Consider the following 13,194-nt stretch of genomic DNA (forward strand, 5'->3'; position numbering starts at 1 on the left):
CTCTTTCTCTCGTATTCACAGACCCATGCTGGGTGAAATGGTGGATAAGATTGTTTTGTCCACAACTCCAGCAACGTGCCCAGTTCCTGCTGTTTAAAACCAGCATCAGGTCTGGGATTAATTTAGGTTTTTAGAACAGGGATCCCAAACTTTTAAACAGTGATTCTAGAGTCTAGAACAATCCCATAACTTTATGCCATAAAGTTGCGGCACTTTAATGTTGGAAATGTCGAAATTTAGAATAAAACTAACAAAACTCATCATTATTGATTGTAAATCGAAGTCACGCCCATCAAAAACCAACATTGGATTGACATCAAGATACAAAGTGTTCCTTTGCAAAATCAGATTTGTGATACTTTTATCCACTGTTATCAATATTCTACATTGAGCAGATGTTGGTTTTACATTTAGGTTTCCTAAAATTTAATTTTAGTCACCCAATGCCAAGACCAACATTTAACCAGATAACATCTGTCATTCTACAGCACCAGTCAATATTTTGGGTGCACCTTCTCATTCAGTGTAAGACAGGAAAACAATAAAGGGACACATATGGAATTATTTACTAAACAGAAAGAATAGTGTTATTCCTCCACATTAATCCCCTGATCTAAACCTGATGAACTGAGATGGTGATTTGAGGTGATTTAATTGGGATGAGCTGGAGCTTCACAGCGTGAAGGAAAAGCAGCAACTATTGTTCAGCACCTCCAGAAACTCCTTCCTTCAAGATGCTGAGAAAACTATTCCAGGTGATTCTCCCTCATGAAGACACTGAGATTAAACTCTCACCAGTCTGTAGATCTGTCCTCAAACAGGAATATGATATTTAGAAGTCTGAAAGTGTCTCTGTTTAAGCATCACTGATTGGTGGAAACTTCACACTAGACCTCGAGCAGTTTGGACTGTGTGTCTCTCCACTCTTCCTCCAGACTCTGATCCCTTAATTTACAAATGAAATGTAAAATTTACTGATGATCAGTGATGTTTTGGAGAGACATGTCATCTGCTGGTGTTGATCCACTGTGTTTTATTATCAAGTCTAAAGTCAGTGCAGTTTTGTTTTCCCACAAAATCTTACAGCACTTCATGCTTCCCTCTGCTACTGACAACTTTTATGGAGATGTGGATTTCATTTTCCAGCAGGACTTGGCACACTGCCCACACTGACAAAAGTACCAGTTGGTCTTGTATAATATTTACTGATTTTTCGGTTTTCATTGGCTGTAAGCCATAATCATCAATATTAAGAAATAGATGAGTTTCTTTGATTTTACCAAATTGAAAAGCTCTGGAATATAATCAAGAGGAAGATGAATGATCAAAACCATCAAACCAAGCTGAACTTCTTGAAGTTTTGCACCAGGAGTAAAGCAGCATAAAGTTATCCAAAAGCAGTGTGTAAGACTGGTGGAGGAGAACATGATGCCAAGATGCATGAAAACTGTGATTAAAAACGAGGGTTATTCCACCAAATATTGATTTCTGAACTCTTAAAACTTTATGAATATGAACTTGTTTGTTTTCTTTGTATTATTTGAGGTCTGAAAGCTCTGCATCTTTTTTTGTTATTTCAGCCATTTCTCATTATCTGTAAATAAATGCTCTAAATGAGAATATTTTTATTTGGAATTTGGGAGAAATGTTGTCTGTAGTTTATAGAATAAAACAACAATGTTCATTTTACTCAAACATAAACCTATAAATAGCAAAATCAGAAACTGAAATGATCTCTTAATGCTATTCTAATTTTTTTGAGATGCACTAGTACTTGTATACTGTAAGATCTATTGAAGACCATCCTAGTTAGGATGGTTGGTAAGATCTGGCTACAGGACCCCTGCAATTCTACCTGACCCCACAGTCCAGCAGGACTGGAGAAGTGTGTCTCCTCCAAGCTTCAGCGCTCAGCAAGACTTGCTGATAATGGAGCTTGATCTGGACGGCTGTCTCTGCCTCGTTATCTGGAGGAGAAACCAGCTGGAGGTCCTGGAGTTATCTTAACAACCGAGATTATCATCATCATCTTCATAATCTGCCCCCCCCCCCACTCTTTTTCAGTCTCTCTCTCTGTTTTGCTCTGTTCATCTCTCTCTTCCCCTCTCTTCCTACATGCCTGGTGTTGGTATGTAAAGTAATTTAATCAGCCAATTTAATACTAATTGCATTTTTTTAACAGTGGTAAGAATTTTTAAAACAGCAGTTCCTAAATGCCAATTCAGTCATTTTCAGCAAAGTCTTAGGGATATATTTTTTTCTTGACAGGGATTAAGCCTGGTTCTGGACTACACATCATCATAGAGGTTTTTAATTGAAATGAAAATATAGTCTATGGCTAGGTTTAAACCACTGTCTGGAAAACTGACCCCAAATCAGCAAATTAGTTCTGGACAGTGATTCCAAAGTTTAGATCAGCAAAAAAAAAAAATGTTTACACAGTAAATTTGTCAGTGTTAAATCAACACTGTTAGTGGTAATTTAACATAAACAGTGTTAATTTAACACACACAGTGTTGACTCAAACTCGTGAATTTACTGTCTAGATCAGCAAATCTATAGTTTAGATCAGCGAATCAGAACAAATCTATTGCTATATAGTGATCCATAGTTTATATCAGTAATTTAAAACAAATTGATTGGTGTTCAGTGATCCATAATTTAGATCAGTGAATCAGAACAAATTGATTGGTGTATAGTGATCCATAGTTTAGATCAGCGAATCAGAACAAATCGATTGGTATATAGTGACCTATAGATTAGATCAGAAAATCAGAACAAATCGATTGGTGTATAGTGACCTATAGATTAGATCAGCAAATCAGAACAAATCGATTGGTGTATAGTGATCCATAGTTTAGATCAGCGAATCAGAACAAATCGATTGGTGTATAGTGACCTATAGATTAGATCAGCAAATCAGAACAAATCGATTGGTGTATAGTGACCTATAGATTAGATCAGCAAATCAGAACAAATCGATTGCTGTATAGTGATCCATAGTTTAGATCAGCGAATCAGAACAAATCGATTGGTGTATAGTGATCCATAGTTTAGATCAGTGAATCAGAACAAATCGATTGGTGTATAGTGACCTATAGATTAGATCAGCAAATCAGAACAAATCGATTGGTGTATAGTGATCCATAGTTTAGATCAGCGAATCAGAACAAATCGATTGGTGTAAAGTGATCCATAGTTTAGATCAGCGAATCAGAACAAATCGATTGGTGTATAGTGATCCATAGTTAAGATCCGTAAATCAGGACAAATCGATTGGTGTATAGTGATCCATAGTTTAGATCAGTAATTTAGAACAAATTGATTGCTGTATAACGATCCATAGTTTAGATTAGCGAATCAGAACAAATCGATTGCTGTATAGTGATCCATAGTTTATATCAGTAATTTAAAACAAATTAATTGGTGTATAGTGATCCATAGTTCAGATCAGCGAATCAGAACAAATCGATTGGTGTATAGTGATCTATAGTTTAGATCAGCGAATCAGAACAAATCGATTGGTCTATAGTGATCCATAGTTTAGATCAGCGAATCAGAACAAATCGATTGGTGTATAGTGATCCATAGTTCAGATCAGCGAATCAGAACAAATCGATTGGTAGTGATCCATAGTTCAGATCAGCGAATCAGAACAAAGCGATTGGTGTATAGTGATCCATAGTTTAGATCAGCGAATCAGAACAAATCGATTGGTGTATAGTGATCTATAGTTTAGATCAGCGAATCAGAACAAATCGATTGGTGTATAGTGATCCATAGTTTAGATCAGCGAATCAGAACAAATCGATTGGTGTATAGTGATCCATAGTTTAGATCAGCGAATCAGAACAAATCGATTGGTGTATAGTGATCTATAGTTTAGATCAGCGAATCAGAACAAATCGATTGGTGTATAGTGATCCATAGTTTAGATCAGCGAATCAGAACAAATCGATTGGTGTATAGTGATCCATAGTTTAGATCAGCGAATCAGAACAAATCGATTGGTGTATAGTGATCTATAGTTTAGATCAGCGAATCAGAACAAATCGATTGGTGTATAGTGATCTATAGTTTAGATTAGCGAATCAGAACAAATCGATTGGTGTATAGTGATCCATAGTTTATATCAGTAATTTAAAACAAATTAATTGGTGTATAGTGATCCATAGTTTAGATCAGCGAATCAGAACAAATCGATTGGTGTACAGAAATCCATAGTTTAGATCAGCGAATCAGAACAAATCGATTCCTGTATATTGATCCATGGTTTAGATCAGTAATTTAGAACAAATTGATTGGTGTATAGTGATCCATAGTTTAGATCTTATTATAGAACTTTAGGCCAACAATTTAATGTATTTTATCAGTGGTTACAAATTTTGCTCACTATAGTAAATTATCACAGTTCTGCATTCATTAATGCAGAAGCATATAATAAACTGTAGTGTTACATGGTTATTGCCGAGGCTACTGTGTCCATACACTAGTACATGCAGAATTATTTTGTAAATAAACCAGAAAATGTTTTATACATTGTATTTTAGCTTTGAGGACAGATGTGTACACTCTTGGTATTTTATCAAACTTTTGACTGGTACTGTATATGGATCAGATTCTTTCTCCTCTAGAATAAAACTCTAGCGCTGGTTTCTTTATTCAATTTATTCAGAGATGTGATGTGATGCTCAACACTCATGCATATAGACCATCTACAGCTTTAAAACTTAAAAATTATGAGTTTCTATGATTTTACCAAATTGAAAACCTCTGGAATATAATCAAGAGGAAGATGGATGATCACAAACCATCAAACCAAACTGAACTTCTTGAATTGTTGCACCAGGAGTAAAGGCAAAAAGTTATCCAAAAGTAGTGTGTAAGACTGGTGGAGGATAACATGCCAAGATGCAAGAAAACTGTGATTAAAAACCAGGCTTATTCCAATTCAAAAATTGATTTCTGAACTCTTAAAACTCTTAAAACTGTATGAACCAATCGATTTGCATTATTTGGGAGAAATTTTGTCTGTAGTTTATAGAATAAAACAACAATGTTTATTTTACTTAAATTTATACCTATAAATAGCAAAATTAGAGAAACTGATTCAGAAACTGAAGTGGTCTCTTAGTTTTTTTTTCCAGAGCTGTAGAATAAAACACACTGCTGCACACTACGGCAGTGATAAACTGAACCTGAACTGGCCATACCTGATCCATCTTCTCCAGAGGCTTCTTTACTGAATTCCACGAACAGCCTACTAAAAATAAATGGACATCCCTGTTGTCCGGTCATCTACGCTACAGTAAACGGAGGCATTCCTGATCATTACGCACAGACATCTTTCACGATCAGGACCAGAGAGTGATGGATCCAAGGTGCGTCCACTTGCAGGCCAGACCGTGCCCTCAGGGTTGACGGTGGTGGTATCACTGGGTTCCTGCAGGGCCCAGCGGGGGGTCAGGGGGGGCTCCCGCCGCCCCGCTGGGACTGTTAGCAGTGTCTTGCTGCTCCACCGCATGACTGCCTCGCCCCGTAAAGCTATAAATCTTCCTTCAAAGGCATCGTTAGTGCCATCACACAGCCACATCCTCACAACCAGGATAAGATAGAGGGATGGAGGAGCAGGGACGGAGGGGAGGGGGGCCGGCTGAGCTGCGACCAAATGAGGTATCCACTTTGACACATTACGACAAGTTAAATAGGCAGCTTACTCTCGCTAACTACTGAAGTAGCAAATTGAGTGATGATTGGTCTATTGATCTATTTTTAAATGTTTAAAATGAAATCTCAAAGTAAAAAAAACCAACTCTGATTCGTTGTGGTGAGCTGGAGATGAACCAGCAAGAAAACCTCTTTTTTTCTCTTTTCAAAAGATCAGAAGCATCCATATATATATATATATATATATATATATATATATATATATATATATATATATATATATATATATATATATATATATATATAGCTGTATTTCTTTCCCTGCCCATGTGAAGCCTTATTAATTCTCATGTTATGAGAAGGTCAAATTTACCCATTTCAAAGTTTAAAAATGCATGCTTTTCTAAAGTTTTCTTACCTATGGCTTTATGATTCTTACTAAATTCATATTTTATCTTATTTGTTTTATATTTTATTAAAAAAATATTTTATATATCTTATTAAAATGCTTGGTCTTTTTATTTATGTATTTTTTTTTTTTTTGACAATCCCTCCCCTGTGTATTGGCTTGACTACATTGTAAATCTAAGCCCCCCTCAATTTACTTCAAAATTAAATAAAGGTTAATTGACTGATTAATTGATCGATTGATTTATAGTTATATGCTGAAAGGAATCATTTATGGAGAAAAATATGCTCTCTCAAATCAGTGACTCAGGAACAAATAGATGAGAAAAATATATATACATATATATATATATATATATATATATATATATATATATATATATATATATAAAATATACTGTAAAATGTTAGCTAACCAACAGGCAGGAGAAAATAGAAAATAACATCTAACTAAAAAAATCTGAAAACTGAAAACAACCATGAACTGATGTTACACACACACACAAACAAAGAAACACTAAAACAAAACCTGTATATATACACTCGAACAGACAAGAATCACCTGGGGAAGATTAACGAGAGGGCGGAGCTACAAAGTGGGCACAGGTGGGTGCACTAATTACAAGGCAGGTCCAACGTAAAACTAAACAGAACCGTGTGCTACAGGAACACATGGTAGGAAAAACAAGCAGACAATGAACAGTTTAATTACAGACCCAGAAAGGCACAAACAGACAAAAATGGGACAATGATATCTCAAATATTTTCTTAGTTCCTTATTTTGTTAAGGCTTTTCCTTGATCTTAAAACTAACTTTTTGCATGTTTTTGTATTTCAACATGGGTCTAAACTGCCCCTATAAACACTCCAAACACCAAAAAATGTATCCATCCGTTTTCTGTGAATCAGCTGAAAGAGTTTGGTGTCAGGAATCATCAGCTTCTATGAGCTTGTTGTGACCTCACAATTAGAAAACCTGCATAGAACCACCCTGCAACCCCTATCAGAGCCACTAGACTTTGTCTGAGGGAGGGATCTGTACCTACTGTCCGTGACAGGTCAGCAGATGAGGGAGATGTAAGAACTTTCAACTAATGAGGTTTGTGCTACTAGCACAGTTAAGCATGAACTGGCTTGTTGGTGTTTTGCCATTTAGCTAGAATTAGCATTTAGCTAATACTAACATGTGGTAAATGCTAAGTGTATATATATATATATATATGTGTGGCCATAACAGAGTTGGTGAGATCTCGTTATGTGAGAGTGATGTTGTGCAAAGAACTTGAAATTCTCATTTAAAACATTTTTTAGGAAGACATCCTTATGATAAATTGGATATGTGTACAATAAAACAAAAAAACATCAAAATAAAATAAAAAATGTCTATTTTTTTTAAATATACCGGATGAATATAAAATATATAACAATGCATACAAACATTTTTTTTTTATTTTAGGTACCTGGATAGCATGAAGAATCGGGCCGAAGTAGATGTACGGCAGCGTATGTGGAATTAGGCCAAATGTAGGCCAATTTTGATCCAAAGTGGCACAAGACAATTCCTATTATATACTACAGTATATTCGGGGCGTTGGCAGAATCAAAGTGGGACCTACATTTAAACCTGAGTGATATTATTGTCTAGGAATGGGCAGTAAAACACATACATAGATAAAGTGTTGATGTAAAAGTGAGAAACCACTGCAAACACACTGCTGTAAGTATACACAGAAAACACACATTCAGTGATGCTGAAAACCATCTGACGTGTACCAACTGGAGTCAAGTGGAGGCCTCAGAACAAACAATGCTGTGATTAGGGGTTCTGTTAAGTGGTTAGCAAATACCGCACCATAAAATCTCAAACCACCGTATCACACTGGTCAAAAAACACTGGGCCTTAATTGGCTAAGAAAGAGATTTAAGAAAACAGACATTAGTCCTTTAAACCCATGAGTGCCTTTTTTTTTACAGATGTTCTGAGATACACTAATGTTTTTTATATACTAAAGCATGAAAAAGTGTTTTTTGTCATACTGATATTTTTCAGATCGTCAAACAAACTTTAATATCAGACCTAAGATAAGATAACCTAAGTAGATATAAAAAGCACTTTTAAAATGACAATTGTAATTAATTAAAGAAAAAAAAAAATCTAAAACCAATCTAGCTCTGTAAAAAAAAAAATTGCCCCTAAACCTAATACATTGGTTCTGCCACTCTTGGCGGCAACAACTGCAATCAAGCTTTACCGATAACTGGCAACGAGTCTTTCACATCTCTGTGGAGGAATTTTGGCCCACTCTTCTTTACAGGATTGGTTAAATTCTGACACATTGGAGTGTTTTTGAGTGTAAAGCACACTATTGCCTTGGAACTCTCTTACCAATACCATTTTCCACCAGTCTTTTTCTTATTATTGAATCATTAACTCTGACCTTAACTAAAGCAAATGAGACTTGCAGTTCTTTAAGTATTGTTCTGGGTTCTTTTTTTTGACTTTTTGAACAAAGGGATAAGAAAAAAAAAACATGGGGAAGGAATTGAAAATACTAAATATAAACCAACCAGGCTGAGAAAAACAGAAAGTAACATGTGACGAAAACATACACACACATGATCAGACAAAGAAACACAAAAAAACTGTACATATATATATATATATATATATATATACACTGGAGCAGACAAATTTAAAATAATTTAATAATTACAGACCAGAAAAGCACAAACAGGACAAAAAAAATGTTACAATAATTTTAAACATGAAACTAACCATTTAAACTATGGGCTTAAAGGTTGTTCTAGGTTCTTTTGGGACCTCCTTGATGAGTTGTTCATGCCCTTTTGGAGTAATTTCGGTCGGCAGGCCACTCCTGAGAAGATTCATTAGTGTTAAATAAAAAACGTGGACGAGACACGCAAGGACGCAAGGACATGTAAGGACATGCTAGGACGTGGACGATGATGGGTGTGTAGTGTTGCCAGTCCCCTGAGTATGACACGAAACAAATCTGACATAGTGAACATCGTGAGGGACAAAAATGTGGTGTATTCTGACTTTAGTATTTGGCGCACTGGATTAAAAAGCACTGGCAATTTTGGGGAAAATGAAAGTATTTTAAGTGTAACTTATAGAGCAAGAAATACAGTAATTGCTGTAACAGGTACTATAACTCATGATGAACTTTTCACTCCTTCATCTGCTTGCTAACTATTGGTAGACTGGACCCATATAATCCATTCATTGCTCTGCTTATATAGAGCTCTGCAGCTCTGAACGTTTACGAGACAGAACCTTCAGTAAATTTAGCGTAAACAGTGTGAAGCTGTTCTGGTAATGCTGGTGTCTGAGGGCTGGGAAGACACAGACTGTTTGACCCCTGATTGACTCCTCCAGTTCAGTGCTGGAGCGCATTGCTCACAGTATGTTGCAACTAACCACAGCCTCACATCATCAGGATTTTCACCCACACTGTGGTTAGAAGATTACGCCCAGGGGTGAGGATTTATTTATTAAAGATAACAGCTTGTCTTGTGGATACGCGAGTTCCACCTTTGGCCTGGATCATTTTTTTAACTTTAGATATAGCTGTTGGCTTTTGGAAAACAGAAGCATAAACATTCAGAATTAAATAATTTATTAATGCAGGGCTTCGAGCTGCCGCTATGATCAGAAGTTCGAATCCTGTTCATGCAGCTTGCCATCAGCTGCCGGAGCCCCGAGAGAGCACAATTGGTCTTGCTCTCTCTGGGTGGGTACAGTAGATGGTACTCTTTCCCCTCATCACTCCTAGGGTGATGTCGATCAGCACAAGGCTGCGTCTGTGAGCTGATGTATCAGAACCGAGTCGCTACTCTGCAATTCTGCATCAGCAGAAGTTCTAAAAGAGGCGGAGTCTGACTTTACATGTATCAGAGGAGGTGTGTGCTGGTTATTAACCTCCTTGTGTTGGGGCATGACTAGTGATAGGGGAAGTCCTAATGAGTGTGTTGGGTAATTGGCTGTGTAAATTGGGGAGAAATGGGAAAAAAATGTAAAATAAAATAAAAACGAAATGTGTTTTTTGATTAACAAACAAAATGCAGGTGCAATGTTTCTTTTGAAGTTAAATTGTTTAGATTTAATATGACATTGACATCAATCAATCAATCAATCAATCAATCAATCTATCTATCTATCTATCTATCTATCTATCTATCTATCTATCTATCTATCTATCTATCTATCTATCTATCTATCTATCTATCTATCTATCTATCTATCTAAATTGTAGAACTGGACAGTAGTTTTTAGAAATGAGCAAACAGGTTGTTTTAATGCAGTTTTCTCTCAATGTAACTTTAAATCTGGCAGTGAGTTGAATGAATCTGACCCTCTGTCTCTTGTTTGTTTTCTCTAAGTGAATGCTGCAGTATTTAGCACATTTATATTGGCATCTCAGTGTTTTGGGTAATTGGACATCAGGAGGAAGCCCGGTGTAGTGGAATTACAGAGTAGCTATAATTAAAGGAGTCAGTGCTGTTGACCATTGGCCTTAACGTCCAACTGAAGGCAGGGAAGGATTACCACTTTGGACTGATGCTAAAATTACATTGCAATTTGTTTTCCTGACTGCTGCATTCACCGGGAAAGGGCATAATTCCAGTGTGTGTAATGCTGTTGGTAAAGTATATTTTCATGCCTGCTTTACTGCTCTAGTTGCCTCTCTCAGTCACTGCCAAAAATGAAAGTGACATAATTATGAGAGTGCTAATTATGCTCATAATTACTACAGACACTGTGGCAAGCTCTAACAACGGCTATAAAGAATGGAACTAAGCTGGCTAGAAACCATATATTACTGTTGTTTACTGTTAGAGAACTTAGAGAACAGCCTAGTGAATTCCCACCATTTAAACACAGATTTAGCGCAGTTTACTCACTAAATGTGTATGTTAATCTGGGAGTTGTGTTTACTAGCCTTGGCCTTCAACTTCTTTAATTTTCCGGAACTTAAATTGCCACAAAAAATGATCTACCCCTTACAGATTTCTTTGATTTTTACGTTTTTGCCATACTGCCATTGCTCCCAAGATGGACGGCGCGTTAACACGCAGCGGCCGCTCCGGGTCCGTTAAATGGTGCTTTTGTGTTACTATCTGTCGTTTTTTTCCGTTTATTTCCTGCAAATATGTGCATCGGAACACCCGTGCACATGTTCTACCACCGCCAGACCCTGCTACAGTGGAGAAACCAGCCAGAAAACACGCTACCGGACGAGGTTCTGCAGACGCTACTTGAGCTTAGCCTGCTAAGAGACCCAGGCTGCCAGCCCGCGGTGTTTCCTGATGCCGGAGCCCAGCGGAAGTGCCATCGCAAGCGGTGCGAGCGTAAGCGTAAGCGCAGAAAGAGAGCCGGGATCCACGCGAGGCTAAAGGCTAGTCCTAGCCGGCCGGCTATACCATCGCTCTTTCTTGCAAACGTCTGTTCCCTTGACAATAAACTGGACTACATGCGACTCCAGCGAACTACCCAGCATGAGTTCAGAGACTGCTGTGTTTTGGTTTTTGTGGAATCGTTGCTTAACGACAACATTCCGGACAGCGCCATTCAGCTAGCCGGGCTAACCGCGTTCAGAGCCGATAGAAGCGCGGCTCTATCCGGGAAGACCCGCGGTGGAGGCGTGTGTGTTTTTTCATCAACACGGAATGGTGTAACAACGCTGTGACTGTCGCCAAACACTGCTCTCCGCTGGTGGAGTTCCTGATAGTCAAGTGCAGTACGGGAGTTCTCCGCCGTGCTAATAGCTGCTGTCTACATTCCACCCAGCGCTAGCATTGGTGCTAATGCTAAAGAGGCTCTGTGTGAACTCTATCGGACTATCAGCGATCTGCAAAACAAACACCCAGACGGACTGTTTATTATCGCCGGAGATTTCAACCACGCAAATCTCAAGTCAGTGCTCCCTAAATTCCACCAACATGTGAACTTTGCAACGAGAGGAGTGAGCGCGTTGGATCTTGTTTACACAAACATCCCCAGCGCGTACCGGGCGGAGCCCCGCCCCCACCTTGCTTTCTCGGATCACATGTGTGTTTGGCTGACACCAACATACACACCACTCATCAGACGCTCCAGACCAGTTCAGAAGCAGGTGAAAACCTGGCCGGCAGGCTCCATCTCTGCCCTTCAGGACTGTTTTGAGTGCACTGCATGGGACATGTTTAGGGAGGCTGCTACTGAAGGCGATTCTGTTGATTTGGAGGATTATGCAGCATCAGTCACTGGCTACATCAGCAAGTGTATTGATGATGTCACTGTCTCCAAGACCATCACCACACGCCCAAACCAGAAGCCTTGGATGACTGCTGAGGTACGTGCGCTGCTGAGGACCCGCGACTCCGCCTTCAGAGTGGGTAACAAGGTGGCCCTGAGGAAAGCGAGAGCCGACCTGTCAAGAGCCATCAGAGTGGCAAAGCGCGCACACGCCCAGAGAATCCACAGCCACTTCAAGGACACGGGTGACGCGCGGCGCATGTGGCAGGGCATCCAGGCAATCACCAACTACAGGACAATGCCACCATCCTGTGAACGTGATGCCTCCCTCCCTGATGCCCTAAACAACTTTTATGCACGGTTTGAGGCACAAAACAACACGATGGCGAGAAAGACCATGCCCAAGCCGGACGAGCAGGTGTTGTGCCTGACTGCAGTGGATGTGAGGAACACTCTGCGCAGAGTCAACCCACGAAAAGCTGCAGGACCAGACAACATCCCCGGCAGAGTGCTCAGGGAGTGCGCAGACCAGCTGACAGATGTTCTCACGGACATCTTCAACATCTCCCTGTGCAGCGCCACTGTCCCAACGTGCCTCAAGTCCACCACCATCGTCCCCGTGCCGAAGAAGTCCGCAGTGTCCTGCCTCAATGACTACTGTCCCATTGCACTTACACCCATCATCATGAAGTGCTTCGAGAGGCTAGTCATGAGGAACATCAAGACACAACTGCCCTCTTCACTGGACCCCCTGCAGTCTGCGTATCGTCCCAATCGCTCCACGGACGATGCCATCACCACCACCCTTCATCTCTCCCTCACCCACCTGGAGAAGAAGGACACTTACGTCAGAATGCTGT

This window comes from Astyanax mexicanus, chromosome 7, assembly GCF_023375975.1.
Source record: "Astyanax mexicanus isolate ESR-SI-001 chromosome 7, AstMex3_surface, whole genome shotgun sequence".
Lineage (NCBI taxonomy): Eukaryota > Metazoa > Chordata > Actinopteri > Characiformes > Acestrorhamphidae > Astyanax > Astyanax mexicanus.